The sequence below is a fragment of the Mustela nigripes genome, chromosome 3, assembly GCF_022355385.1.
Source record: "Mustela nigripes isolate SB6536 chromosome 3, MUSNIG.SB6536, whole genome shotgun sequence".
Lineage (NCBI taxonomy): Eukaryota > Metazoa > Chordata > Mammalia > Carnivora > Mustelidae > Mustela > Mustela nigripes.
This window is the reverse complement of record NC_081559.1, coordinates 83,393,786-83,420,621: the sequence shown is the minus strand read 5'-3', so window position 1 is coordinate 83,420,621 and position 26,836 is coordinate 83,393,786.

Below are 26,836 nucleotides of genomic sequence, written 5' to 3'. Positions count from 1 at the left end.
CCATCAGTGCCCTGTCCAAACCTCCCTGGCCCACGCCCACCTTAGAGGTCAGTTTGCAATTCTATGGACAGTTCCAGTACTTACGTAAGTAAGTTAACTTTCCCCGCTTCTCTTTCTTACTTCATTTGCCAAATATGCTACTTTTCTCTGGGTCTACTTTTGGGGCAACTTCTAAACATGGTGCTCTGGGTAGATATTACCAATCACCACTGCTGCCCATGAAATGCCAACCCAGCAGGCAGTTGGTGGTGGCAACACTATATAGCCTGATTTCTATTTCAGTGGCAATATACGAAACATTGATTTATTAGTTTACTTCCTTCCATTCTGAACTGGTCATTTCGCTATGATTAATTATAAGGCCAAATTATTCTGAGACTTTCTTTTGGCCTGACACAATCCAAGGTCTTTTATTTACGAATTAGATGAAACATACCTTATAAAGTCTTCCCTCTCACTTTTATTGACAAATCCCTACTGAAAAAAAAACCTCAGAATGACAATTTTTCCATCACTTTGAGTAGGAAGAAATTACTTATTCTTGAATTCCAAAACTGATGTCTATGTTTTTAATAACAGGAAAGACTATTTAATTGAAAACAGTTCAAAATATCATCATTTTATCTTAATAAATTCTGCTGTTTACCAGCTTTTGCTAAATCCTTTTATAGTCCACTATGAATTGTATACTGAAGAGTATGCAAAAACAAAAAATGGACAATAAATTAAAAAACACAAAGAGAGGGGTGCTGGTTGGCTCAGTGGGTTAAAGCCTCTGCCTTCGGCTCAGGTCATGATCCCAGGGTCCTGGGATTGAGCCCTGCATCAGACTCTTTGCTCAGCAGGGAGCCTGCTTCCCTTCCTCTCTCTTTCTGCCTACCTCTCTGCCTACTTGTTATCTCTGCCTGTCAAATAAATAAATAAAATCTTAAAAGAAAAACACACAAAGTGATAAGTAAACATAAGATAAATCAATAAAGATGCATATTGGGTGACATGAGGCACAAAATTATTTCATAGGCTTGCAAACAAGGGATTGTGTCACAATGTTTCACTGGAGAAATCCAGTAAAATTGGATTTCATCCTTTAAAATGTAAAGAAATCACTTAAAAACCTAAGGTTAAGGATAATAAGGATCCATGCATAGTGGAATTCTTATAAGCTATATTGACTTTTCTCTGGGAATGCCTAAACCCCAAGGTGGGCAGGTTTTCCTGAAACCCACTGACAGTGTATAATTATTATTGCTTGTTCACAATATCTGGTCCTAACACATTCATTCTTAAAGTTTAGATTCCAGCATAATCACCCAGGATACTTTGTAGAAATGCAGTTTTTAGTCTTTATTCTAGAAATACTCACTAGGTATGTCTGGATGGAGTCCAGTAATGAGTTTTTGCAAGAATCCCAGGTGACTCTGATATAGTCCATAGAGCACACTTTGAGAAAACCTAACCAATGTGCTGCTTAGTAAATTCTTATTGAATTGAAATTTAATGCTCAAATACATTGAATATAAGTAATCCTCACCTTGCTTAAGAAGACATAATAAAAATATTAAAATTAATATATTATGCAGTTTTCCAGGATCACACAACTTTTTGATAGTCAGTGGCTATAAAAACAATTAGACTACTCATTAGCCTACCCTACCTGGGCTTTGCAGATTATTTAAATTGCTTGGTTTGGCCCCAGAAACATGTACTGCATTCCATTACCTTTGGGTAACATTAAATGAAGTTTATACTTGTGCAGCTTTCATATTTCCACGTGCTGCCTGGCTGCATGTTAGCCTGAGCTCCTTAAGGTCTGCTTGATTTAGTGGTTCAACAAGCCCGCCAGAGAGGTCCTATTGCCTCTCTTCCACCACTCATGAAGAACCAACCTACAAATCACTTGTCAACAACTTTGATCTACCTTGTTTCAGGTGGTTTACTCTCTGTCTATTATTTCTGTTAAGAGACCCATGAAAATTAAATACAGACCCCGCTGATGCTTGACTGACCCGGTGCTCCATCATAACAGCAGTGTAATAGCAATAAATCATTTCAACTTTAATCTATTGTTATTGATGAATGTACAATTATTTGTCATCTAATATGCTGAAAATGATGACCAAAGAAATAGATCAACTTTTTTTCCTCTTCCAAGTGCGGCATTGATGGATTGTATCCCTAAGCTGTTATTACACTTATAATGTACTCCTCTGCACTGACAGCACAGCTAGTTTTTTAATCATTCCATAGTAATCAACTTAAGACAACATAGCAAGACTCATAACTCATGTTCTTTTCTTTTTTGGCAGTGATGGGAAATGAAAATGTTTTTATTCTTTTGAAATAATTCTTACCTGACTAGGCTTAAGATTGTTTTAAAATTGTAAATAAATGGCTGTTTATTGAGCTGGAACTGAAACGTGACATATTAAAATGTCTCTTTCCAAAGGGGTGAAAATTATTTAGGCCTGAGTGGAGTGAGACAGAAAAAAAAAAAGAAAGGAAAACAAAAGATTTTTCTTTGCTCTTTAACAGATGCATTACTAACTTTATTTCTTTGGAAAATATTTTAGCAAAGTCAATGTTATAGGCAAAAATGCGACAGAGGAAAAATGACAATGTTAAAATAAAAAATAATTCCTCTGAAAGCACTACTCTACTATCTTTTCATTTATGCTTCTGTTACTAGCTTAATGGCTGATAATTTTTATGTGATGAAATACACAGATCAGGAAGAAAATAGAGAAATGATTTCATCAACAATTGATTCAAGATAAAGTTTCTTCTTCATCTAGCAAAATGTTCCTAGCTGATTAGAAAGGTCAACATCTTGGGACCAAAACTGAATTAATTTTAATCCCTCTCAAATCTTGTGCTTACGACACGAAAAAGTATCTTTGAAAATTCCTGCTGAACACTAACCTAAATCTCTCCTGCTGCCATCTGTTCACAGGAAAGATTTCCCCACAACTAAGAAACTACAAGTGTCAATGATGTAGTCTACATGAACAAACTTCTATTCCCATAGGGGGCCCAGCTTTTATGTCCTTATTAACTCAGGTACAGGTTAGAAGAAGAGCCACATTCTGAGGTTCTTGAAGATACACAGTCAGCATGTATATAGGGAATAGCTTATGATTTACTTAAATATAACCGAATGCTGTGAAACTCAAAGGGAAGCTCCAGAAGCACTGGATACTTGCCCCAACAGGGGGGAGAGGGGCTCAGAAAAATGTTTTAACAAGCCTGCAGGTGATTCTGAGGAATATAAAATTGGCGAGGCACTGATTGAGTAAGGCTTCTTCTCTTTCTTTCACTTCTTAACTGTGAGATTGCCCAAGACGGAGAGGGAAGGAGGATGCTTCTACTGTAGCCAAGTATAAAGCAGACATTGAGAGGACAAACTCTGGAGCCACACTGTCTAAATCTGCATCAGGGCATAAAGTGCTCTATATATATATGGCCCAGGGAAAGTCACCCACCCTTTCTCAGCCTCAGTTTATACATTGGTAAAACGTAAATAACAACAGTGCCTACCTAAGAAGACCAATAATTTAACAAATCTCGGTCAGTGTTTAGCATACAGTAATACTCAATTAAATAATAGGTGTTAATGTTACTCTTTCACCCATGTTTGGAAAACATGTTAAGGGAAACTGGAAACATCAGGGGAGAGTACAGTGACACAAAAGGAAGTGGGCAATCCATCTAATATGAGGTATTAAATAATGCTTTAAATTTTTGAAAGATCACTTAGAAAATCATATACTTAGAAAAGTACATACGTAGAAAATCATATACTTAGAAAAGTGTACTTAGAAAAGTATACTGTCATATACTTAAAAATACACAAAAACGAAAAAGAAAATAATTGCCATTCTCTAACTAGGCTTGTCAAATTTCTAGTTTTCACAAACAAAACTAGTATGACGTTTCAGGATTCTGATCACTACTACATACTGCTTTATCCTATCACTTAACAGTATGATATTCCCGTCTTTACCTAGTCATAACTTATTGGCTTTACCTTTCTCTGATATATCTGGTCAGGCTAAAATGCCAGCCTCTGTTGAAGTATCATGATCAGGGTTTTAAGAGGTAGTTTATAGTGACTTGCTCCTGTCAATCTACTTTTGGGACAAAACCCCAGGCATGTAGGAAAGAGTCAAATTGTAGCCTCATGAATTATGAGTTCACTTGTTTTCTACTCCAAGAAGGTGCCTGATATGATGGGAAGCAGGCATGAACAGCAAGACAGAATGTTATCAGAGGGAGTAGAGAACTCCAAACCTTCAATTCTGAAAAAACCGGCTGTTCACTGCATTAGGGGATCACCAATGACTCTCAGGATGGGGAAGACTTCATAATTGACAACATATATTAAAAAATGGTCTACAGAAGACTTAGGCCATAGTTTGTCATACCTGACCCTGTTCTTCTTTTATCACCCCATGATAAATGTATAGTGTGGCATAGAATCAATGACTTTCTGAAGTTCTATTAATCACTTGGCAATATCAAAAATTCATTTGCTTTATTCTTTAATAGGTCTTTCTCTTTAATCATTGTCATTACCATTATTATTCTCTGTAATTTTCATACTTTCTGGGTGGCAAACTATGTTTCCCATGCACTTTCTATGGCAATACAGAAGATGGAAGTATCCCTTGATTTAACAACAGCAACAAAAATCATACTTAGTAGTCCTAACAGATTATTGTAATATTATAATTATTTGTTATTGTTTTGACTGTACTTTTTGACTGCCAAATCAAGCAAACCTTTAACTGATTCTCTATGCCTCTTCTTAGCCCTTTTGCAATTATTTGTACAGTCTTCCCTTAGTTGTAGAATCATTTGCAAGATTAAAACACCTTGCAAATGGAATCCTTTTTGTCATGTGCTTCTGTTACAGATAATATCATTATTTATCTGAGTTCATTAGAATAAGCCACACTACACTAAATGTGGAAATTTTATTAAGACAGGAATCATCAAGAATAAGTAAAAAAAAAAAAAAAAAAAAAAAAAAGACCAAATGCTTCTCCTTGTAGTTATTTCCTGACACCTTTATTTAAGTCAAAATTCTTTAAATACACAAATAAATATTATGTCGGTAAGGTAAATGGACAAAGACTGCAGAAAATTTTCTGCTTTTCGTTTACCATATAACGTTATACAATGGTTTTGTTTCAAATACAAACTTATTTGAAAACATAAATTTCTGTAATTTCACTTAATGATAAATAGAATCAGAATTTCTTCATCTTAAATTTTCAGTATAACAAAATATGTCTGGTATTTATATTTATATTTATTTTTATTTAAGAAGGTATATATAAAAAGGATGTCAAGTAAAATGATGTTTATCCAAGACAAATTATTGGTTGATTGCTTACATGTTCTCTTATATACTTAACTTTTTTATTTTTCCTTAGTGAGTGATAAAAATGTAAAGTTAATTTTACAGCTTTATTTTTAGCAAGTTATCATATACAATACACATCAATTCACATATGAATAGTAAAATGAATCAGTGAAAGTAAAGAAGTAGAGTGACTAGGTTGGTGTTTCCCCAATTGTTGAATTATTAACTAACTAATATAAAAAACAATGTTTTTATAATAAGAAAGTTCTAAAATATTTCAAGATATCTTCAGACTTTTAAAAGGAAATACCACCAGGACACGGACCTTCCCAGTACTCATAACCTCTGGGAGAACTCATTCTACAAAAATCCTTTAATTCTTAATAAAAATGGCCTCTATTATTATTATTATTCTCTATGCCAGATGCTTCATATCGACTAGATAAGATTACTCTTATTTAAGAGTAGAATTACTCCTATCTAAAAATTAATGTTTAAGTTAGGAACAGTTTTCCCACTACCATTAAGAGGCAGACAGTGAATTAAGAAGCCAGATAAACTGGATCACCCAGGTGGTTCAGTCGCTTAAGTGTCTGACTCTTGATTTTTGGCTTAGGTCATGATCACAGGGTCATGAGATGGAGTCTAGCATGGGGTTCCATGCCCAACCGAATCAGAGCCTGCTAAAGACTCTCTCTCTCTCTCCCTTTGCCCCTCTCCCCTGCTCTCTCTCTCTCTTTTTCACTCTCTTTCTCTTTCTCTCCCCCTTAAAAACAAATGAACAACAACAACTTAAAAGAGGCCAGATACATCTACTTCAGTAGCTGTTGCAAAGGAAATAGTGTTTGCACACCAAATACTAAAAACACTTTCTGGGCTCTTCTGCAGTTAAATTGAGGCCATGTGTCTATTTTTAGCTATTGAACTATGAATGGAAACATAACTTTTCACCAAGGCACTTAAGAAACAGTGTGCAACCTCCATGCTTCTCTCTGTCAAGGCTAGTTTGAAGGTATCTTTCAGATGGTGAAATTACAAAAAGGTAAAATTAGTGTATTGGTGGCCTAGGGCTGCTGTTACAAAGTACCTTAAACTAAGTGGCTTCAACATATAAATATATTGTCTCACAGTTCTGGAGGCTGGAACTCTGTAATCAGGTGTCAATAGGTCTGTGCTCTCTCTGAAGGCTCTAGGGAAAAATCTGTTCCACATCTTTCTCTTAGGTTCTGGTAGCTTAGCTTGGCTTGTAAATAGTTTATTCTTTCTGTGACTCTTCATATTATCTTCCCTCTGCATGCATCTGTATCTGTGCCCACATTTCACCATTTTATAAAGAAACTGGTTAAACTACATTAGGGCCCACGCTAATGACTACATCTGTGAAGAACTTAATTCAAAATAAGGTTACATTCTTAGTTCCTAGGGGTCAGATCTTCGCCATATCTTCTGGGGGATACAGTTCAACCTTTACACTACTCAACCTGCATTAGTCATGAGAGCTAGAAATCAATCATCATTTGTCTAACACACTGAATTTGAAGGTTGATTTTCTTTGTTTATTGGACAACAGGAAAACTTCCTGTTCTTAAATTACTTCATACTCTAATGACTTATTCTATATAGTAACACCTCTGATCACTTTTCCTTTTTTGCATTTCTGTTTCCATATCATCATTGCTTAGCACAATTGGATAAAATTATCAACGGGCAATATCACAATGTTCTAACACATGATCTTAGTTCAACACCAGTGCCATTCTCTAAACCTTTTCCTGATTATTTGTTACACACATTCCCATTTTCCTCATTGGCTATTATTAATGATCAACATTCCCTTCATGCCTCATAATCAACCCCAATTTCCTTTCTCTTTCTTCCTCAAGAAAATGGCAGTCACAGTGATTAAGGTAACCTTATGGCTCTGTGAAATATCCATTAGAAATGACCAGCATAATGTCCTAAGTCAATGCTTGGAAATTAAGGCTCTTCATAATATGATCTTGTATACTTCTCCAGCCATCCAAAGCTTTTTCCTTTTCATGCTGATATGATAGACATAGTGAATGATGGGAAACACTTTATATAAACTTTTTTTTTCAGATTCCTATACCTCCTATACCTATACCTATGTGTTTTCTACTATATTTGTTCCACTCACCCCATCCCCACCTCTGCTATATGCAAATTTGTTAATTTCTGCTACTATTAGTACTTTCACAATCCTGTGATTACTGGTCTTTTAAAATCAAATAAGATTTTTTTTTTTTAAGGGAATCCAACTGATTTGTAATACTCTGACTTTTTTTCTAGATCTAAAAGATAGTGAGCTAATATTCATAGCTAAATTTATTAAGCAGTAAGCCAAAACTCCCTAATCAAATCTAACATTGCTGATGGCATCTAATTGCTCAAGTATTCAAGTAATAGAATGGAGAAACATATATTTTTGTATTAGAAAAGTCTGATAGCATATACTTTGGTTATTACTATTTCCAATAATTAGAAACTCAATATTATTTCTAAGAAATTTATATGATAATGAATTTCTCCTGTTTTACTTATTGTTCAAAATTGTTTGGTCTATGGCATTCATACTGATCATGAAATAACACAGACCAATGAACTATTTGGGAAACTAAATAGATAAAAGAATTCTGAATATGCAGCTGCATGGAACTACTCATATTAAAATTTATTTTAAAATTTTATGATCACTTTCAATTTCATTATGTATGGTTCCACATTTTTATGTTTCCACATGTGTTAGCTAAAATGAATTGTTGTAATTAGTATAAATTGCTGTATAAGAGAAATAAAGAAGTTAAAGCTATCTTGAGGCCACTATAGCTCAAAATTTGGTCAGGAATGTCCCAATTCCTCTTCTCTACATGCTATCATTAAAACATTACACACTTAATAAACAGAATTTTTAAAGAAACCTAACAGCAAAGTCAATAACATTAATTCTAGATTACAAATCTCATCATAAAATTATATCAAGACAGAGTATCTGTTGTCATTAAACCAATAATATTGAAATATTTGTGAACAGTTGTTTTATAAATTTGAATTATAGCTACCCGAATCCTCTGTCTCTTAAAAAACCTCAACAACCCATCTTTTTTATAATGTTCTAATTGCTTTAAATCCCAGTATAAACCCTACAACTACTTATACATACATGCAAACAAAAAGCAGATGTGTCTTTTCTTCTTTTTTTTTTTTTTTAAAGATTTTATTTATTTATTTGACTGACAGAGATCACAAGCAGGCAGACAGGCAGGCAGAGAGAGGGAGAGGAGGAAGCAGGCGCCCTGCAGAGCAGAAAGCCTGATGCGGGACTTGATCCCAGGACCCTGAGATCATGACCTGAGCCGAAGGCAGCGGCTTAACCCACTGAGTCACCCAGGTGCCCCATAGATGTGTCTTTTCAAGCCACAAATTCTGACTGGCAAAATTTAACTTGACTTTTTTTTTTTTTTTAATTAACTTCATCTTACTTTGAGACTCTTTCCTGACTAGTGGTAATAAATAAATAAATAAATAAATAAATAAATAAAATAAAAAGTTAATCAATCTGGTTAACATCAGATAAACTTGATCACTCCAGTATATTTTTAACCCATTTCAAGTTTAAACTCAGCCAATTAAGATTTCTCCTTCTTCTCTTCCTTTTCCATGTGCTGGGTAATTCAGGTATCCTGGCTTAAACTGACATTGACCTCAAGAGAAAAATTCAGACAGTCCTAGAGGTTACTTTCTGTCCATGATAGGCTTACTGAGTTGTAACCTTTTTTAGTTTCTCAGCTTTTTGACTGGTTGCTGTCAGGGACACAGTCTCAACTGGTGTCCAACTACATCGTCCATCTCAATACCTTCTAGGGTCCTGGCCAACACCCTCATACTCTTTCTGAGATCCTGAAAATGTTGTATTCTTCTTCATTTAAACAGTAAAGGAAAAATTCCCTTGTCTACTTTCCCAGTGTTCCATATAGGAAGTGGATCACATGGCCCTTTTATTCCCCCACATGGCCCTTCTATTCCCCACAATTCACAAAATTACCCTTGGGTTTATTCCTACCCCTGGAATTCAACCTGGAACTCTGAGCATAAAACCTTTCTCCAGAGACCCTCAGTCTATGCCTGCAAGTCCTACAAATACCTTTAAATTCTCAGCATGTAAACCGGCTCTTAGATTTCACTGCATCCCAACCACTGTGATTATATTATAAATCTATTTCTGTTACTATCTATATAAAACTAATATGAAAATGAAATATATATATCAATCAAACTGGTCAAACTGAACGAGCAATAGGCAATGACAGTGTCCATGGGTCAGCTTGCAGAGAGAAGATGCTACTCAGCACGGGCCATGGGAATGTATCCCTGTTAAGCTACTTTAAGAAACTCATCTGTCTCAAATATTACAGCATGAGGCAATTACTCATTTATAACATGCAACTAATTACCCCATGTTAATTTAGTCTTACTTAAATAATGTTCCAGAGAGCTACTTTTTGAATGGTACAGGGAATAAAATGGTAGATACCCATATATTTTATTGTATATGAATATAGCTGCATATTTTGTACATCATATTCTCAAGACTTTTACTTAGATAATTTTACATCCTCAGTTCTAGGGTCTATCAGGACACTCATAAGAAAGTTTTCTTTTTTTCTTGAGTCCACAAGACTAAGAAAGTAGTAAATTTAGTCAGGTAAATGTCTTCTTACACAGGGAATCTGTCCAGGTACACTTTCTTCAAAATTCTGCAATGTGAATTCTCCTAGTTTACAATGCATTCTACTAATATCTAGGCTTTGTAAATTTTTAAAGTGACAGCTCTAAGTGGAGCTGCTAAACAACTTTCTTTTATAAATGATCTCTGAGTATAATGCCAGTGTATTTACCCAATTCACTAAAAAGCTTGCTATTGGCGGTTTAAAATATTTACCCAAGGTTTATTATTATTTAGCACATACATATCTGAAACAACTAACTGTGCTTATTTTGATTCCATTAGTGAGACTATCCTTGCTGGGGACCCATGGTCAAACACAGGCGAAAGCACTTGAGGCTCACATGACAGAGAAGAGTCATTTGATTACAAGAAAAGCAAAAGGGAAGCACTGTGAGGGCAGGCAGAGAAAGCCTGGGCAAATGCCATTGCTGTGCGAGCACTGTGCTCAGTCCTCATATTTAACTAGTGCTAGGCAGCAGTCAGTTATTATTGATTCCACCCAGCTAAATCACACAGAATTCATTCTCCCTGAGAATTGGCCAGAAACAAGGTTTATTAAGCCTTACATCACTTTATCATCAAGGTTAACTCCTCGCTCTAAGGGCCATTAAGAGAGCTTTATTATTAGTTTGTAATTTTGTATGTTTTAAGTGGAATGACATTATTTTGCCCAAGTGAATAAAATGAAGTACAGTAATTGTAATTGCTATTGCCAGACACCATAGCGAGCCTCACAGGATTTTCCAAAAGTAAAATGACAATGCATCATCATCAACCTGGCTACCATTTTGCCATGACAATTCCTGGAATATTTCCAACATTCTCCAACAATTCTTAGGTGTCCCTGCATAAGATATATGACATGTCAAAGTCCAGATTCATTACCTTTCTACTTTTTTTTCCCCTTCACTACAAGATAATCCTTCATCATTGACTCATATTTTAAAGGAGTCCTCCAGTTAAAAATATATCAAGATCTTGGCATAAGATTTCTTGACACTGACTCGTTATTATAGAAAAGAATATATTCAAGGAAACTAATGGGTAGTATAATGGCCAAGTGACAAAGCACAGCACTATATACACAAGATGAATAGCATTGACATAAGATGATAAACTGAAGTACCTGAACGTTCATGGTGATTAAAATCTATTTAAGAGAAATGAAGTTACGAATTAAGGTGAATCAACACATTACCAGGAAGCTGAATATAAGAAATTCTTAATGCCTTAGGCCTATATTACCTGGTTCCTGGTTCTAAGAAATAATCTTATTGCTTTCTGCTTATTCCTCTGCCCATTCTCCTGCATACTCTCCTGTTGCATATTTGTCTATATGCATCCAACACACCTAATGCACACACACACACGTAGATGAGCCAGTCAATCTGACCATTGACAGTTTTTTGACTACCTTGTACTCTTGCATATCACTGGAATTTTGTTTTTCTAGTACCCTATACTTAAAACTGCTTTGCTTCTGTTACTCTTCCTTGCTCTACTAACTTAGGACTAGCGTAGATCTGGTTCTTCCAAAAATACTTGCTTTGCAGTGAAAAAGATACCAAACTAGAACTAACTTAAGCCAAAATGTGGATGTCACACATGATAACAAGGCCATTTCTTACAGAACTGAAGCATAGTCAAGTGACTGGGAAAGTGTATTTTTGTTGTTTGTTTTTTGTTTTTATTTTCTAATTAGTTAATTAATTTATTTATTTGAGAGACAGAGATCACAAGTAGGCAGAGAAGCAGGCAGAGAGGGAGGAGGAAGCAGGCTCCCTGCTGAGCAGAGAGCCCAATTCGGGGCTTGATCCCAGGACCCGGGGATCATGACCTGAGCCGAAGGCAGAGGCTTAAACCACTGAACCACCCAGGCGCCCCCTGAGAAAGGTTTTTATGAGGTCATTCCAGAGGAAGGAAGGTCCAGTTCCTTCATATATAGTAATTTGATTTGAATCAATTGTTACCCAAACTCCACTTGCATTCAGCTGGATGATCTGTGGATATACCTGTGGAGTTGGTATCAATGAATAAGCAAGCTTCATAAAAATATCATTTGGCAATTGTTTTCAGAACAGGCATGGAAACTTTCTGCTTCATTCTCCGTATTCCTCAAACACCAGAGAACTCTGAATGATTGGTATAATACAAATGTCTACTGAAATAAAGGAAGGAAAAAAATGACCTGAGAGGCCACTAACTTATATCCATGGTTTGATTTAAACTACAATGTGCTTTCAGAATTTCAGAGTTAAACAAATCATGTAATTCATCTGGTTAGCCCCTTGGTGCTCTATCTGAGAAAAATAAGGCTAGGTAGGTTTAACAAATTATTTTATTAAAGATAAATTTCAAAAGCAGTATGTACATTTAAAGAGGCCCTTATGTACTAAGCAGTCAAAAATTAGGCTCTCTAGAATTAATTGTATAGTTGACTAAGCATGATTATGTTCTATACCAGGTATTAAATATCCTTACAATTATTTATCTTTTCTTAAAAAACATGGCAATAATGTATAGATTATTATGAGATATAAATAAAATTACAACAAAAAGACTCATAGTTCAATAACTTGCACAGAACAGAACCCCAACTAACTTCTTCCTTTTTCTGTGTTCTTGGCCCACTCTGTCAGTGGAATATCTATGCATGACCTCTCTGTGTCAGCTGGACTTCTTTACAACATAGTAGCAGGGTTTCCAGAACAAGCTTTTCAAGACAGGGAAAAGGTCAGAAGGAAGCCATATTGCTTATTACAACCTAGTCTGAAAAGCCACACATCATCACTTTCATTACATTTTAAGGGTTCAGATATTCAAACAGATCTATCTAGTTTCAAAGGAAGTACACATAACCTTACATTTTTTTTAAATAAACATATAATATATTTTTATCCCCAGGGGTACAGGTCTGTGAATCACCAGGCTTACACACTTCACAGCACTCACTATAGCACATACCTTCCCCAATGTCCATAACCCCACCCCCTTCTCCAAACTCCCCACCTCCTAGTAACCCTCAGTTTGTTTTGTGAGATTAAGAGTCACTTATGGTCTGTCTCCCTCCCAATCCCATCTTGTTTCATTTATTCTTCTCCTACCTCCTTAAACCCTCATGTTGCATCTCCACTTCCTCATATCAGGGAGATCATATGATAGATGTCTTTCTCTGACTGACTTATTTCGCTAAGCATGATACCCTCTAGTTCCATCCACGTCGTCGCAAATGGCAAGATTTCATTTCTTTTGATGGCTGCATAGTATTCCATTGTGTATATATACCGCTTCTTCTTTATCCATTCATCTGCTGATGGACATCTAGGTTCTTTCCATAGTTTGGCTATTGTAGACATTGCTACTATAAACATTCAGGTGCACATGCCCCTTCGGATCACTACGTTTGTATCTTTAGGGTAAATACCCAGTAGCGCAATTGCTGGGTCATAGGGTATAGTTCTATTTTCAACATTTTAAGGAACCTCCATGCTGTTTTCCAGAGTGGCTGCACCAGCTTGCATTCCCACCAACAGTGTAGGAGGATTCCCCTTTCTCCACATCCTCACCAGCATCTATCATTTCCTGACTTGTTAATTTTAGCCATTCTGACTGGTGTGAGGTGATATCTCATTGTGGTTTTTATTTGTATTTCCCTGATGCTGAGTGATGTGGAGCACTTTTTCATGTGTCTGTTGGCCATCTGGATGTCTTCTTTGCAGAAATGTCTGTTCATGTCTTCTGCCCATTTCTTGATTGGATTATTTGTTTTTTGGGTGTTGAGTTTGCTAAGTTCTTTATAAATTTTGGACACTAGCCCTTTATCTGATATGTCATTTGCAAATATCTTCTCCCATTCTGTCAGTTGTCTTTTGGTTTTGTTAACTGCTTCCTTTGCTGTGCAAAAGCTTTTGATCTTGATGAAATCCCAATAGTTCATTTTTGCCGTTGCTTCCCTTGCCTTTGGCGATGTTCCTAGGAAGATGTTGCTGCGGCTGAGGTCAAAGAGGTTGCTGCCTCAAGGATTTTGATGGATTCCTTTCACACATTGAGGTCCTTCATCCATTTTGAGTGTATTTTTGTGTGTCGTGTAAGGAAATGGTCCAATTTCATTTTTCTGCTTGTGGCTGTCCAATTTTCCCAGCACCATTTATTGAAGAGGCTGTCCTTTTTCCATTGGACATTCTTTCCTGCTTTGTCAAAGATTAGTTGACCATAGAGTTGAGGGTCTATTTCTGGGCTCTCTATTCTGTTCCATTGATCTATGTGTCTGTTTTTGTGCCCGTACCATGCTGTCTTGATGATGACAGCTTTCTAATAGAGCTTGAAGTCTGGAATTGTGATGCCACTAACTTTGGCTTTCTTTTTCAATATTCCTTTGGCTATTCGAGGTCTTTCTGGTTCCATATAAATTTTAGGATTATTTGTTCCATTTCTTTGAAGAAAATGGATGGTTCTTTGATAGGAATTGCATTAAATGTGTAGATTGCTTTAGATAGCATAGACATTTTCACAATATTTATTCTTCCAATCCAGGAGCATGGAACATTTTTCCATTTCTTTGTGTCTTCCTCAATTTCTTTCATGAGTACTTTATAGTTTTCTGAGTATAGATTCTTAGCCTCTTTGATTCAGTTTATTCCTAGGTATCTTATAGTTTTGGGTGCAATTGTAAATTGGATTAACTCCTTAATTTCTCTTTCTTCTGTCTTGTTGTTGGTGTAGAGAAATGCAACTGATTTCTGTGCATTGATTATATATCCTGACACTTTACAAGTGAACAAGTTCTAGCAGTTTTGGAGTGGAGTCCTTTGGGTTTTCCATGTATAGTATCATATCATCTGCAAAGAGAGATAGTTTGACTTCTTTGCCAATTTGGATGCCTTTAATTTCCTTTTGTTGTCTGATTGCTGAGGCGAGGACTTCTAATACTATGTTGAATAGCAGTGGTGATAATGGACATCCCTGCTGCATTCCTGACCTTAGCAGAAAAGCTTTCAGTTTTTCTCCATTGAGAATGATATTTGCAGTGGGTTTTTCATAGATGGCTTTGATGATATTGAGGTATATGCCCTCTATCCCTACACTTTGAAGAGTTCTGAGCAGGAAGGGATGCTGTACTTTGTCAAATGCTTTTTCAGCATCTATTGAGATTATCATATGGTTCTTGAACTTTCTTTTATTAATGTGTTGTATCACATTGATTGATTTGCGGATGTTGAACCAACCTTACAGCGCTGGGATAAATCCCACTTGGTCGTGTGAATAATCCTTTTAATGTACTGTTGAATCCTACTGGCTAGTATTTTAGTGAGAATTTTTCATCTGTGTTCATCAACGATATTGGTCTGTAGTTCTCTTTTTTTGATGGGATCCTTGTCTGGTTTTGGGATCAAGGTGATGCTGGCCTCATAAAATGAGTTTGGAAGTTTTGCTTCCATTTCTATTTTTTGGAACAATTTCAGGAGTATCGGAATTGGTTCTTCTTTAAATGTTTGGTAGAATTCCCCCAGGAAGCCGTCTGACCCTGGGCTTTTGTTTGTTTGGAGATTTTTGATGACTGTTTCAATCTCCTTACTGGTTATGGGTCTGTTCAGGCTTTCTATTTCTTCCTGGTTCAGTTGTGGTAGTTTATATGTCTCTAGGAATGCATCCATTTCTTCCAGATTGTCAAGTTTGTTGGCGTAGAGTTGCTCATGGTATGTTCTTATAATTGTCTGTATTTCTTTGGTGTTAGTTGTGCTCTCTCCTCTTTCATTCATGATTCTATTTATTTGGGTCCTTTCTCTTTTCTTTTTGATAAGTCTGGCCAGGGGTTTATCAATCTTATTAATTCTTTCAAAGAACCAGCTCCTAAATTTTGTTCATTTGTTCTATTGATATTTTGGTTTCTATTTCATTGATTTCTGCTCTGATCTTTATGATTTCTCTTTTCCTGCTAGGTTTAGGGTTTCTTTCTTGTTCTTTCTTCAGCTCCTTTAGCTGTAGGGTTAGGCTGTGTACCTGAGACCTTTGTTATTTCTTGAGAAAGGCCTAAACCGCTATATATTTTCCTCTCAGGACTGCCTTTGCTGTGTCCCACAGATTTTGAACCGTTGTGTTTTCATTATCATTTGTTTCCATGAATTTTTTCAATTCTTCTTTAATTTCCTGATTGACCCACTTATTCTTTAGAAGGATGCTGTTTAGTCTCCATGTATTTGGGTTCTTTCCCAACTTCCTTTTGTGATTGAGTTCTAGCTTCAGAGCATTGTGGTCTGAAAATATGCAGAGAATGATCCCAACCTTTTGATACCAGTTGAGGCCTGATTTAGGACCAAGGATGTGATCTATTCTGGAAAATGTTCCATGTGCACTAGAGAAGAATGTGTATTCTGTTGCTTTGGGATGAAACGTTCTGAATATATCTGTGATTTCCATCTGGTCCAGTGTGTCATTTAAGGCCTTTATTTCCTTGTTGATCTTTTGCTTGGATGATCTATCCATTTCAGTGAGGGGAGTGTTAAAGTCCCCTACTATTATTGTATTATTGTTGATGTGTTTCTTTGATTTTGTTATTAATTGGTTTATATGGTTGACTGCTCCCATGTTAGGTGCATAGATATTTAAAATTGTTAGGTCTTCTTGTAGAGAGACCCTTTAAGTATGATATACTGTCCTTCCTCATCTCTTATTATAGTCTTTGGCTTAAAATCTAATTAATCTGATATAAGGATTGCCACTCCTGCTTTCCTCTGATGTCCATTAGCATGGTAAATTCTTTTCCACTCCCTCACTTTAAGTCTGGAGTTGTCTTCGGGTTTAAGATGAGTTTCTTGTAGGCAACATATAGATGAGTTTTGTTTTTTTATCCATTCTGATACCCTGTGTCTTTTGATTGGGACATTTAGCCCATTAACATTCAGGATAACTATTGAGACATATGAATTTACTGACATTGTATTGCCTGTAAGGTGACTGTTACTGAATATTGTCTCTGTTTCTTTCTGATCTACTACTTTTAGGCTCTCTCTTTGCTTAGAGGACCCCTTTCAATATTTCCTGTAGAGCTGGTTTGGTGTTTGCAAATTCTTTCAGTTTTTGTTTGTCCTGGAAGCTTTTAATCTCTCCTTCTATTTTCAATGATAGCCTAGCTGGATATAGTATTCTTGGCTGCATGTTTTTCTCATTTAGTGCTCTGAATATATCAAGCCAGCTCTTTCTGGCCTGCCAGGTCTCTGTGGATAAGTTTGCTGCCAATCTAATATTTTTATCATTGTATGTTATAGACTTCTTTTCCCGGGCTGCTTTCAGGATTTTCTCTTTGTCACTAAGACTTGTAAATTTTACTACTAGGTGATGGGGTGTGGGCCTATTCTTATTGATTTTGAGGGGCATTTTCTGCACCTCCTTGATTTTGATGCTTATTCCCATTGCCATATTAGGGAAATTCTCTCCAATAATTCTCTCCAATATACTTTCTGCTCCCCTCTCTTTCTTCTTCTTCTGGAATCCCAATTATTCTAATGTTGTTTCATCTTATTGTGTCACTTATCTCTCGAATTCTCCCCTCATGGTCCAATAGCTGTTTGTCCCTCTTTTGCTCAGCTTCTTTATTTGCTGTCATTTGGTCTTCTTTATCACTAATTCTTTCTTCTGCCTCATTTATCCTAGCAGTGAGAGCCTCCATTTTTGATTGCACCTCATTATTTTTTATTTCAACTTGGTTAGATTTTAGTTCTTTTATTTCTCCAGAAAGGGCTTTTATATCTCCCAAGAAGGTTTTTCTAATATCTTCCATGCCTTTTTTGAGGCTCGCTAGGACCTTGAGAATCGTCATTCTGAACTCTAGATCTGACATATTACCTATGTCAGTATTGATTAGGTCCCTAGTCTTTGGTACTGCTTCTTTTTTTTTATTTTTGTGGTAAATTTTTCCACCTTGTCATTTTGTCCAGATAAGAGTATATGAAGGAGCAAGTAAAATACTAAATGGGTGGCAACAACCCCAGGAAAATATGCTTTAACCAAATCAGGCGAGATCCCAAATCCTGAGGGGGGAGAAAAGGGGTAAAAAGAGGTTCACAAAGAAAAAAAAATAAAGAAAAAAGAAAAGAAACAATTAAAAAAGAAAATGAATAAAGAAAAAATATAAAAAAGAAAAATATATATATATATTAGATAAACTAGTTAAAAATGTTAAAAAAAGAAAAGGGTAAAAGTTAAAAAAAATTTAGCAGAAGAAGAGAAAAAAAAATTGAAAAAGAAAAAAAATTAAATTATCTGCAAGACTAAAGAGTCATGGGGAGAAAGCCATGAGTTCCTTGCTTTGTTTTCTCCTCCTCTGGAATTCCGCCACTCTCCTTGGTATTGAAACCGCACTCCTTCTTAGGTGAACTTGGTCCTGGCTGGATTTCTTGTTGATCTTCTGGGGGAGGGGCCTGTGGTAGTGACTCAGAAGTGTCTTTGCGCCAGGTGGAATTGCACTGCCCTTACCAGGGGCCGGGCTAAGTAATCCACTCGGGTTTGCTTTCAGGAGCTTTTGTCCCCTGAGCGCTTTCCGTAGAGTTCCAGAGGACTGAATGAAAATGGCGGCCTCCCAGTCTCTGGCCCAGAAAAGCCGAGAGCCCGGGGCCCCACTCCTCAGTGTGCCTTCAGAGAACAGCACCCAATTACTCCCATTTCCCTGGCCTCTGGCGCGCTCTGAGCTCACCGAGCCTGCAACTGGCTCAAGGTAACCCCGAGCTGTGAGCTCACTCCTCGGCTCTGTCACTGTAGCCAGCTTCCCCGTTCTAATACCTGTAAGCTCTGCAACACTCAGACACCCCCAATCCTTCTGTGACCCTGCGGGACCTGAGGCCACGCTGACCCTGCATGGGCTTCACCCCGGTTTGGCCTCTGGAGCAATGTCCCTCAGCCGGACAGACTTTTAAAAGTCCCAATTTTGTGCTCCATTGCTCCGCCTCTTGCCCGGAGCAGGCCCCTACCCCCAGGGTCTATCTTCCCGTGGCTTTGGATTCACTTCTCCACCAGTCCTACCTTTCAGAAAGTGGTTGATTTTCTGTTTCTAGAATTGCTGTTCTTCTTCTCTTCTATCTCCCATTGGATTTGTAGGTGTTTGCAATCTTTAGATAAGCTATCTAGCTGATCTCCTGGTAGCTGAAGTAGTCTCAGCCTGCTATTTCTCTGCCATCTTGACTCCTCCCCATAACCTTACTTTTGAAGGAAGATGTCATCATGACACTGGAGCAGCCATATTTTGGAAAATCCCATCTACAATGAAAGGAAATGAGCATTTACATTTCATTAGATATTGCCAAACCATGTTCCAAATTGGCTTTACTATTAATATTTCATGTAGCAGTTAAAACAAGGTAAAAGTACTTTACATTTGATTTCTATATTTTAAAAAAATTAACAAAAGTTGTCATGCCTATGTATTTTGAACAAGACAAAGAAATACTCATGTTCCATTACAGTATTTCCAGGAAGGGGAGGGGAAAGAGAGAGAGAGAGAGAGACTTCATTTTTTTTAAAAACAAAACTCTCAAAATACAGATAGGTAACTCAATCTTTTTATACCTCAGTTTTCTTATTTGTACAATTGAGATAATTAATATAATCTCCTTCAAAATACTATTCTAAGACTGGAGCAAATTAACTAAAGTGATATATGTAAAGCCCTTGACATATAAGCAAATAATAAATGTTTAAATTTAGTGTTGTATATACTTTAATTGTAATAAATATTATAACTATTTCCATTATTCTTTTTCACACTTTTTCACTTTCTCATGCAAACTTTTCAAAAGACTAACTTAATTTTGCCTTATCTCCTTTCCATAGCCTTTAAATCTGTAACCCACTATAATCTGACTTCAGCCTTATAAATATTGTACCAAAAAAATTAACAAAGAACATCAACAATCTTTCATTTTCTAAGTAAAATAAACAATCTTTAGTCTTTAGGGTAGAGCTCTTTGCTACTTCTGACACTAGTCATTTATCACTCTTCTTCTTAACATGTATATATGTATTCATGGAAATATGTATGGATGTATGTTCACTTCTTCAAGAAGAGTAAAAAGCAGTTAAATTCACTTTGTTAAACAAATTTTTAAAACAACATGTAAATTTAAAAAAATAAATAATATTTGAAAGGTACTACAATTGTGCCTAAATGTAGTAAATATCACATTAATGCTTAGTTATGTCATTATTTGTGATTATTACTAAAAACAAACTGATTTCTTATTACACAAACCACACATGCCAAAAGACAATAGAGTTACATCCTCAAAGTGCTAAAAGATAAATAAATCAATAAGTCAACCAAAAAAATCTACACATAGAAAAATTATCTTTGAAGAACAAAAGAGAGGGGCACCTGGGTGGCTCAGTCTCTTAAGCCTCTGACTCTTAGTTTCAGCTCAGGTCATGATCTCAAGGTTGTGAAACTGAGTCCTCCATCCGTGCTCAGTGCAGAGTCTGCTTGGGATTCTCTCCCTCTCCCTCTCCCTCTGTCCCTCCCCCAGCTTAAACATGCACACCCTCTCTCTCAAATAAATAAATCTTTCAAAAAATGAAAGAAAAAGAAAAACCTTCTCAGGTAAAAAAAAAAAAGAATTAAAAAGTGTTTTCAAAGCCAAAACACCTGTATTATAAGGAATGTTAAAAGCAGTTATTCAGGAAGAAGTATGATATGAGGCAGAAATAAATTTGGATATACATATAAAAAATGGAAGTTCAAGAATGACCATAAATGAAGATAAATATAAAGTTATTTTTAAAGTTTCTCTTAAAAAGTGACTGCATAAAGCAAAAATAGAGGCAATAATAATATATGTACAGAATATACATTTTTCTCAAACACACAAGAGACATTCTTCAGGACAGACCATATGCTGGGTCACAAAACAAGCTTTAATATAAGAAGGCTGAAATAATGGAAGTTTCTTGTCTCCAATCATAATGAAATGAAACTAAATCAATATAACAGACAGTAAAAAGGAGTATTGACAAATATATGGAAATTAAGTAACACATTTGTGAACAAAAAATGTAACAAAGAAGAAATTACAAGGGATATTAGAAATTACTTTAAGACAAATGAAAATACAACATACAAAAATACATGGAATCCAAAGAAAACAGTCCTTAGAGGAAAACTTATAGGGATGAATGTCAACATATAAAAAGAAGATCTCAAATAAATAGCAAAGTTTTGCACCTAAGTCATTAGAAAAAATTTACACCTAAATTATCTAGAGAAAGAAGAGCAGATGAAACACAAACAACCAAAGGATAGAATAAAGATTAGAGTAGATATAAACAAACAAACAAAAAAGATAACAAGAAAATGGAAAGAATCAATGAAACTAAAAGTTTATTCTTTAAAAAGATCAAAAAGATTTTTAACAAACTTTTAACTAGGCTGACTATTAAAAAAGAGAAAAGATGCAAATAACTAAAATTAGAAATGAAAAGGGGTTTACTTTACCCCCTCTAACATTATAGAAATAAAAAGATTGTAAGGGGATTGTATGCCAATGAGACAAATTGCATAAAATGAAAAAAAATTCCTAGAAATACACAAAACACGAAAATGGACTAAAGAAGAAATAGAAAATCTAAACAGACCTATAACAATGAGACAGATCAAATTGGGGTGGGGGCGGAGCCTTCTAACAAACCAAAGCTCAGGACCAGATGACCTCAATCATGAATTCCACCAAACATGTAAAGAGCAATTAAGACCAATCCTTCTCAAACACAGTCAAAAAATAGAAAAAAAGGAAGGTTTTATAATTAATTCTATGAGAATAGCATTATCTTGATACCAAAGTCAAATAAAGACTATCTCACAAAAAAAACTACAGACCAATATCCCTTATGAATAGAGATGGAAAACATCCTCAACAAAATCCTAGCAAACTGAATCCAATGACACACTGAAAGGGGCATAGACTGTGAAAAAGTGGCATTTATCCCCAAAAGCAAATGTGGTTAAACATATGAAAATCAATCAAGGCAATACACCAAATTAGAATGAAGGGGGAAAAAAGATCATCTCCATTCAAGCAGTGAAAGAATTTGAGAAAACCGAACTCATTCATGAAAAAAACAAAAAACAAAAAACAACAACAAAAAAAACTCACTTAGAACACAAGGAATAGAAGTAAATTTTTTCAACATCATAGAGGGAATTTATAAACAAAGCAAAACAGAAAAACATAGGTAGCAATTATACTTAGTAGTAAAAAACTGAAAGCTTTTCCCCTAAGATGAGAAATAACAAAAAAGATGTTTCCCATGCTACTGCTGTTAAACTTTGTACTGGAAGTTCTAGCAAAAGAAATAATGAAATAGAAAGTAATAGAAGGCATTCAAACTGGAGAAGTTATCTCTTTACAGATGGTATGATCATATATTAGCTATTAGAGCTAATAAACGAATCCAGGGTACAAGATAAAATGCAAAAATCACTAGCAATAAACAAGCTGAAAAGGAAATTAAAAAAACAGTTCCATTACAACAGCATACAAAAAATTCAATTTTCCCAAATCACTCCAGAGGCATTATCCTGGTATCAAAACCAAAGGTATTTTGCAAGAAAGAAAACCATAGACTAATATACCTCATGAACAAATATGCGTAAATATTTTTTAAAATACTTGGAATTCAGATCCAACAATGTATAAAAAGGATAATCTATCACTGTTAAGTAGTATATCTCTGGAATCCAAGGTTAGTTTAACATTAGAAAATAAATCATTATCATTCAACATAATACCAAACTAAAAACACCATCCACACCAATGTGATCATGTGATCATCTCATTAGAAGAAGCATTTGACAAAATCCAGTCAGTATTCACCTTGGTAAGACTTCTGAGGAAAGTAAGAACAAAAGAGAATGTCCTAACCCTGCTAAAGAGCATAAGAAGGAGGGCGGAAGGAAAGAAGAAGAAGGAAGAAAGCCTACAGTTAATATTATACTTAATACTGGAAGACTGAATGCAATCAGGAAGAGGAAAAGAAGGTCCACTCTCAGCATTTCTTTTCAAAACTCTAGTGGAATTTCTAGCCAATGTAATAACAAAAGTAAGAGGAATAAGAGGCATCCAATTAGAAAAGACAATTAAAATTGTCTTTATTCACAAATAACATTATTCTCTATGAAGAAAATGTAGGAGAATAATTTAGTAAGAATTAAAGGATATAAGACCAATATACAAAATCAACTTTCTGTATGCTAACAACAAATAACTAAAAATTGGAGTAGAAAATACCATTTACAGTAGATCCTAAAGTATATCATAGGCAGGGATAAATGTGGTTGAAAATGTGCAGTTATTTATATTAAAAGCTATAGAATTTTACTGAAAAAAGGTTTTTTAAAATTAATTAATTATTTATTTGACAGACAAAGATCACAAGTAGGCAGAGCAGGCCGCAGAGAGAGAGGAGGAAGCAGGCTCCCCACTGAACAGAGAGCCTGATGCAGGCTCGATCCCAAGACCCTGGGATCATGACCTGAGCTGAAGGCAGAGGCTTTAACCCACTGAGCCACTCAGGCACCCCTTACTGAAAAAAGTTTTTAAAAGACCCAGAGAAAAAGAGAGGTAAATCTTACTCATTGGACAGAAGCTTCAAAGTTTTCAAGATGCTAAGTCCCCCAGACTGAGGTATAATTTCAAAGTAATTCTAATATTCAAGACTGTTTTCTTTGTAGAAATTGACAAGAGATTCTAAAATTCACACAGGTTGTGACTTTGCTAAATTAATACTCATTAAGAAGAGTCCTAAGGTCTAATGGTGAGCAATGGTTCAACAAATGACTGAAGGAAAATTAAAACAGAAAAATATTTCATGGACTCACAGATACACACATACCTTAAGCAGCCACATGGGAAAGTCAAGGCAAGATGAAGGCAGAAAAGGTAACAAGATCTGGAGCCGACACCTTTATTAGGGTCCCTGGGTGGAGTGCTTAGAGTCCCTAGGCTAAGGATGGATTGGTCTATTCAAACCAAAAAGAATGAGGTTTTGGTAAGTTCTGTGGAAATCTCATCTAAGGGTACAAAAGAGGAAGGGCCCTGGGCCCAAAGAACTAGGAGTACTAAGTATAAGTCAATTATACCTCAATAATACAAAAGAAAGAAAATAGAAATTTTTATTTGTATGGTTAAACATAAAAACACTTATGTTAGGGAAATACAAAGTAGTAATGTTGCAATTCCCATGAAGTCTACAGGAACAGAAGAAATTGTTTATAGAAAATGAAAAAGGAAGCTTCCATATGGAGAAGAAAAATGAAAGCTGGAGAGAGAAGGTTTAACGGGTTCTATGTGTCTTCCAGTTTCTCATTATAGCCCACTTCTGAGACCTGTCTGCATGCATCCCACAAACTCCAAGACACTATTTCCTGCAGCACATATTCATTACCAATTCACATATTTGCATTTATTTGATTTTTGTTGTTGTTGAAGCTAGCACAAGCAGGTTTCTGTTTCTTGCAACCCAAAGTATTCAACTAATATAACAATTCCATTCCCCAGCACACTTGAAGCTTGACAGTCAGTCCTGTTCCTCCTGTAGGCAGATCTACAGAGGAAGCCAAGTCATAATTAGCTTGTTTGGTGAATGCGGAAGCAGGACAAAAATGAATTAGCTAAACTGAAGTGTTAATGGTATCAGACTCACACAGCCTTATGTTTTAATGTCATAATAACAAGGCTTGAGCTTCCCCATAGGATTGTAATAATTCAAGTCTATTTTTTTAAGGCTCTCTCCTGGACAGTGCTTAGAACAATATCTTTTCCAACACTGTCCTCTATGAATAATTCTTTCTATTTTCATGACTGATCTATCCCCATTTTGACACTATTTCTTAAGTATAGAGACATACTCTATCAAATTTGAGTTGTATCTGCTCGTCTTTTCCCTTATTTAATAAATGCTGATTTTAAAGACTAATACTTGAAGAAAAAAGAATATTTCCCTTGTTTCGAGGTTCTTTAGAGACCCTCTACCATTATTCTTAATTACTGATGACCATAATTACACTATTAACTGGGCTTGTTGCCAGAAACAAATTTGAAAATTTTGCAAAATTTTAAACTGAAAATAGTTCAAATGTACAATTTTATTACTGATGTGGCAGTCAAAAATATTGTTTCAACATATATTTTGGGGGCACCTGAGTGGCTCAGTCAGTTAAGTGTCCACCTTTAGCTCAGGTCATGATCCCAGGGTCCTGGGATCAAGCCCCCACATCAGGTTCCCCATTCAGCAAGGAACCTGCTTCTCCCTCTTCCCCACCCCTGTTCCCACTCCCATTTGTGCCTCTTGTTCTCTCTCTCCTCTTTCAAATAAATAAAATAAAATAAATATTTTTTTGCCTGTGTATCATAACATGCCCTTCCTTATAGGAAATGTAATATCTTTTTTAAATTTAGTCCTCCCTTGTCATTTAGCAACTAGAGGATAAAAGGCATTAGCCTAAAAATGCATAAATAACTCATACTGATACTGGCCAGGAGTCCAATCACCTTGGTTTGCACTATTGAGCCTGTAAATATTGTGCAGAGTCTAGGAAAGGGAGTGAAGTAGCAGCTATTCTACAACAGATAGAAGGATGGATGGAAAAAATATTAACAGATGATGAGTATTTAGGTAGTCTATAGTTGAATAAAATGGTGATACATAACTTGACAATAAAAAGCCAGACATCAGTTCTCAGGAGGTCCAGATATGCAAATAGAAATGAGAAATACACCTGCTCCAGAGGTCCAGGTAAAAGTCTATCAGTAACCTAGCCAAATAAACAAGTCAGTCAATGTGAAGCTTCAAGAAACATCAAAGACGGTTTGAAACAGAAGATGTTTGACCAAGTAGGAAATGTTATGGGTCTCTAAACAGGGTAGAGATTAACCTAGTCTAAAGGGTCAAAAAACACAATAGTTAAAAATTTATTTTGCAGGACATTTTTTTTTTTTTTTTAGGCGATACTTTCTGGAACCAGATCTCTTAAGTTCTGATCCCCAGCCATTTACTGACTATGTGAACTTGGGTACCTATCTTTGCCTCAGTTTCCTCATTTGTAAAATAGGATATTAACTATACTTATTTCATAGGGGTGCTATAATAATTTAAGTTAATAACTTAAGGCACTTATATTGGGAGGTACTTGCTATGTGTAAGTGTTCAATAAGGCCAACAATTATGATTGATAATGGATAAACACAACTCTTCAAACCTCACTTTTTTCACCATTTCAGAAGATCAGGCCTAGGCTTAGGAGGTCACAAGTGTTTATGTTTTATATTGCATCATCTGGGTATATGGAGAAAAAAAATAAAAGAGTGTGTATATTTATATAAGTCCCTTCCTGATGCTTAAATAGTCTCTATTCTTAATTGATTTACTTAATTATGACTAACATGTCTTTTCTTGTTTCTTGGACAACTGTGCTTCTTGAGTGTCCTTTTTTTTTCCCTCTGAAGAGATCTGAACACCTTTACTTTCAAGAGATTAATTTACATATTATCTGCCAGAAGGAATTTCCAGTCTCTCTAAATATTAATAAAATATCTTTACAAAATTAATAAAAATAAAATAGTTTATTATTAGTTAAACTCTATTAAAGTTTCTTTCTGTCTGTCTTTCCAGCACATTTCATCTTCAAAATAATAAAATGAAACAGATACTGGTATTATCTCTGGTACACAGACAGAATTTGAGGG